A 6,059-nucleotide genomic window follows, 5' to 3' on the forward strand; every position below is an offset into this window, starting at 1 on the left:
CCTTCGGCCCCTGGTCATCTGGACCCGGCGACAATCAGCCACAACACGTTCCCATTCTTGTCGTTCTGCAGGCGGTATTTTCTGAGCGGGCTTAGCCCGAAATAATTCCTCCCAACACTCCGAGAGGACGTTCATACCTAGGAGGGCTCTATGAGGGCTCTATGAGTTCCCAAGCAGTGGTCTTGGATGATAATCACTCCTTTCTGGGGCACGACAACTCCGTGAATTTCCAAGTCCGCTAGTCTGTAGCCAATAAAGGGGATGTCTAACCCATTTGCTCCCTTTTAGGGGTGAGCCAGGGGGCCTCTGTTCCTTGCACGTTCTGTTTCCCAAACAACTCTTGTGACAGACTCTCAGAAAATAGGGTGACTTGTGATCCAGTGTCAACGAGACAACGTACCTTGATGCCACCCACTTGGACCTCCACCAATCATCTTGTCCTTCGAGCCAGCTTCTATAGATGGGTCATCCAAGGGGGTCCCGACCACACGACCCACTGTGGCCGGTCGACCTAAAAACCCCCCTCCGAGCCTCTTCGGGGACCACACTGTCGACTGTAGTGGCCCGGTTCTCCGCAACGGTTACAAATCGGTCGCCCCTGTTCATCCCACTCGAATCGAGGGTGGGTAGGCCGGCTAGGTCGCCTTCCTGGGTCTTGGCCACCATCTGAATACACACGGTCTCGGGGGGCAGGCCTTACCTCTTGCCTCGAAGTGCCGCGTCGCAGTTCCTCCAAAAGGGTCTTAGATAACTCAGTCATTTGTTCATGGACATCTTTGAGGAGTTCCAACTTCAGGGCCTGTTTCCAGTCTGCTGCTTCTGGAACAGCCGTTGCAGTGCCACTTACTGCCGCACACACAGGGGGGTCTTTTACTTCGGCCTGATCGATCTCCAGAGCCACCGCCTCCTTCTTCAGGTCCTCGAAGGTAAGCTCAGGATCTCTTCGGAACTGCACTCGCAAGCTCTGTCGTACTGGGCCTTCTTTCAATCCCAGCAGAAATTGTCTCTCCGTCCCCGAGACCATGATCTTGACTCCCTTGTAGCCTCGTAAACTGCTCTCACAGTCGCAATGCAAAAGCTCTGATAGGTTGTCGGGGGCCTTGTTTACAGTTAAAAAACTGTGCTCTAAGGACAGCTACTGGGGTGGTGTCGCCATATTGTTCCATCAAGAACTGGAAGACGGTTTGAGTGGTGGCTCGGATGGCTTCTGGGGCGGCCTGGACTTCCCGCCGTGCTTCCCCCTCTAGAGAATTAAGAACAAACTGCAGCTGCTGTGCCGCACTCAACCCTTGAATCCCGGCCAAATATTCGATCTGAGCTTTCCATTCGGCTAATCGTACTTCAGACTCAGTTCCGCCGTACTTCTGGATCCAGGCGTTCCCCATAAACACTGGCATGACTTGGGGTAGGGCCTCTGGTAGCTCGTTGTCGGCCATTGGGGGAACCTTGGTCGCTCAACCCGAGGTGAAACCCTGCCGACTACGCCAAAATCTGTCACAGGTTGGAGCGGACCACAGATGTCGTGAGTCACGCCCCTCCCTAGTTTCCACCTCCTTTTCCTGGACGTATCGGATACAAGTGGTAAGTATTTAGAGTTTGAATGCACGGTGGATACCTGCTGCTTCCCGTGGCGAACTCCAAGGCGGCCCAGCGGGTTGGACTCCCAGTCGTCCGGATGCTGGTGGAGCTGCACAATGGCTGTCGGGACCCGACTGAGACCGTACTGGTAAGTGTATGGGAGGTGTTTTCGGTTTCTGTATCCTGAGTAACGGGTCGACGTGCAGGTAGACACTTCAAAGGGACCTGCTAGATCTGCACAAGAACATACCAGTAAGTATGACAGGACTGGACATGGACGGTGGACAGAGGGGCCACTAGCTCTTTGCTCGGGGCACAGGTAAGTCTGTAGGAAAGACAACTGAGGCTTCACTTGGGCATACAGGCGAACGTACAACACAATATGCTGGCTTTAGCTTTGGGCATAGGGTAAGTACATCAAAGGTAGCTGGGACTTCACTCTGGGCATACAGGCGAATGTACAACACAATATGCTGGCTTTAGCTTTGGGCATAAGGTAAGTACATCACAGGTAACTGGGACTTCACTCTGGGCATTCAGGCGAATGTACAACACAATATGCTGGCTTTAGCTTTGGGCAATAGCTTACGGTGAATATACAGGGAAGCAGAAAGGGATGTTACTCACACCTTTTGGGGAAATAGACGTCAGACGTTCCTTTTCTGAGGTTTACCAACTGCTGATAGAGATGTGGGTCGAAAGCTGCTGCTGCGTTGGGCCGAACACGGCCTCCGCTGATGTCACACACAGGTAAGTTGTTACACCCAGGGTGTGCTACACTGGTTGGTCGGACGCTTCCCTCTCCTTTCTGCCAACCAACAGGGTGAGTCTTCTAGACAGGGGCGAATGTTTGAAGAACTCCACAGCAGGTAATAATACACACACAGCTGATTTCCTCCTCCAGCAGCCAACTCCTCACCATTACTACTTCCCACTATATCCACACTGTTCTTACTTGAATTTGTTTCCCACCTCCGTTACGTGGGGTAGAAGGGTCAGGATGTCATCGACGGCATCTAATTAGAGATGTTGTTTTCTTCGCCCGCCTCAGTACTCACTTCCTCCACAGGATTTCGTCGGGCCTGAAAGGTGGTTTTTGACGACACAAATACAGCACAACACTGCAATTTTCAAGTGTATACACTCACAGCAAAGGACAAAGGCTCACCCACTGCACTCCACACACTCTTGGTGAATTTAGGGTCAACCCCCCGTCTGACCAAAGACTCGTCCTGGAAATCGTGAGAACACTGATGCAAAGAATATTCAGATTTGAACGTCGCCGCCACGACACCCCAACGTCTTCTCTCACTCCTGGTCCCGGCTCACCCACAATCCTCCTCCACGGTGGGGCCGCTCACTTACTATGCCAAAAACTCACAAAAAGGCTCACAGATAGTTCACTCCGGATAATTATGCTGCTGTATGATGGTTTGGAGTACTCACACTGTTACTAACACGAGGTCTCTTTTCCCTCTTCTTTATAGCTCCTGGATACTTCTCCTGCTGCCACGTGACCTGTCCACAAAGGGCCTCCTTCAGCGATATTTCCGGTGAGTCTTCCTGTTCTCAACCACTCAGAATTCGTTACACATGTCCATAGAGCATTTCACAGTTAGATAGACATCCCAATACTCAGCCCGGTTTCTGTTTCTGCCAAACCCTTGTCTCCGTCTTCGCCCAGCCAACAATATTCCTCCGCCTTCTTTCCGCTGCCCTTGCCCAAACCCTCCAACTCACTCGCCGTATCGACTGGAATAAAACAACTCTCTCTGCAGTTTCTGAGGCCCTCTTTATACTCCTCCCTCTCTCCACACTGCCCAATCCGCGATCGCCCTGTTCATCTAGCCACCTGCGATCAATGAAACCCTAATTTCCTTCCCCGGAGTTCCCGGAAGTAACCGGTGTTTGAGGATTATGGTCCGGGCGGAACCAATCTCCGTTCTTTTAGTTCCGCCCTTACAAAGTCACTCCGTGACATCCACATCATTATCTGAAAGCACTAGATGGCCCAGAGAGAGAACATCATTATTTTGGAGTTTTTTTGTTTTGTATTAATAAATATAGTTTTTTATTAAGTTATAATGAATCAGGAGGAGTGTACATACATATATTAGAGAAAGAGTAAAAGGGATTTGTGATTTTCTTTTAAGTACTTGATTTATAGAAGTGGCAAATTGATAATTAATGTTGTTATTTTTAATAAATAGAAATAAATATAGAACAGATTAATCATATTGCCAATAGACAGTTACATTAATACACGTTTAGCTGGTTAGTTAAATGATTTGAAATTAAATAGATTTTCACGGGGTGACTTGGTGAATAACCAACCGTATTGTTGATTACAAAGGCTAAAAAGCTTAAAAAATTAAATAATTTATATTTCATTGTTGATGGACTTAGTTACCTAGCTTTCCTGGTAGCTTTGTCTGAGAAAATGATTCATAAATCAACCTATCAGTTGACCCTATGTTTACTTTCTTCACTGACAGACAAAAATAAAAAGCCTATATCAGTCAAAGCTCAGCTTTACGAGGGAAAAGACAGAGCAAGATAAAAACCAAGAGAAAAAGAGTGTGATGCTGATGAGGTGAGAAAAAAAACAGCTGCCCGCACATGGTTTTAAAGCTATTGTCATCCAATTTTTTTGGCCTTCAAAACATCTTAAAATGCACATATGTAGATCAGAGAAATCAAAATTTTCTCGGGGGAGCATGCCCCCGAACCCCCCTAAATAACACACATCCGGTACCTCATTGATCAGAAAACTGTGCCATGTGCATGTTACTGGATGAATGAAAATAGTTAATAATGAGCATTAGAGCATAAACAAATTTTTTTTTTTTTACATCATACACTCATTGGGGGCTGAGCCCCCCTAAAATGAAAATCCTAGAATCGCCCCTGGTGGACGCCCACTGATTTCAAATTGAATCATAACAAGTTATTCTGTAAGCTGTGTTTTCTGTTTAATAGACTGCAACATAAATATGTGACCCTGGACCACAAAACCAGTCATAATTTATTTAAAGATTTATTAATCAAATGAAAGCTGAATACACAAGCTTTCCACTGATAATTAGGATAGGACAATATTTGAAAATCTGGAATCTGAAGGGGGGGGTGGGGAGGGGGGGGTCTAAATATTTAGAAAATATTTAGAGTTTAAAGTTTAAAGTTGTCCATATAAAGTTCTTAGTAATGCATGTTACTAATCAAAAATTAAGATTTAATACAGTGCATTGAGAAAGTATTCACACCCCTTCATTTTTTTTCACCTTTTGTTATGTTGCTGCCTTATGATAAACTGATTTGAATTACTTTCATTTCCACATCAATCTACAACCCATACACCATAATGGTAAAGCAAAAAAGCAACAACAAAAAAAAGTCTTTTAAATCTTTGCAATTTTTTTTTACAATTAAAACACTTAACACATTATTCCACTGCATAAGTATTCATATTCATTATCTCAGGAGCATTCATATTGCTTATAGATGTTACTACACTTCAAGTGAAGTTAACCTGTGTCAAATTCAATTGAATGGGTATGATTTGGAAAGGCACACGTCTTAATAATAGGTCTAACAGCTAATAATGCATTTCAGAGCAAAAACCAAATCCTGAGGTCAAAATGGCTGCCTTTAGAGATCAGAAACAGGTTTCCGTCAAGCCACACATCTAGAGAAGATTTCAGAAAAGCATTCTGGTTCATTGAAGGTACACATAAGCTCTGTTACCCTTAATGGAAGAAGTTTAAAACAACCAGGACTCTTTATAGAGCTGGTCTCCTGGCCAAACTGAGCAACTGATGGAGAAGGGCTTTGGTTTGAGTGGTGACCAAGAACCTGATGGTCACTCTAGTTGAGCTCCATGATCATATGTGGAGATAGAAGAAATCTACAGAAGGACAAACATCATTGCAACACTCCACCGATCTGGGCTTTATGACGGTGTCCAAACTCAATCCTCTCTTTAGTGAGGACACATGAAAATACACTTAGGAGGACCCCCAGACTGTGAGAAACAAGATTCTCTGGTTTGATTAACCTCAATTCCAAGCATTGTGTTCGAAGGAAACCAGGCACTGCTCATCACCTGCAGAGTACCATCCCAAAAGTAAAGTGTGCTAGTAGCTCATCAGAGTAGAAAAAAACTCACCAAAATACTGAGATAGCCTTAATGAAAACTTTGTCTGGAGCATTCAGAAGCTCAGACCGGGCAGAAGATTCTCCTTCCAGCAGGACAATGACCCTAAACACACAGCAAGAGTGGCTTATAGAAAACTCTGCGAAAGTCCTTGAGTGGCCCAGTCAGACCCTGGGATTGAACCCAGTCAAACATTTCTGGAGAAACCTGAAAATGTGCATCTGCCCCCATCCAACCTGACAGAGCTTGAGAGGTGAAGAGATAAGAAGAAGAATGGCAGATAATTGCCAAATGCTGATGAGCAAAGCTTGTTGCATCAAACAAAAAA

This window comes from Carassius carassius, chromosome 2 (genome assembly GCF_963082965.1).
Source record: "Carassius carassius chromosome 2, fCarCar2.1, whole genome shotgun sequence".
NCBI lineage: Eukaryota > Metazoa > Chordata > Actinopteri > Cypriniformes > Cyprinidae > Carassius > Carassius carassius.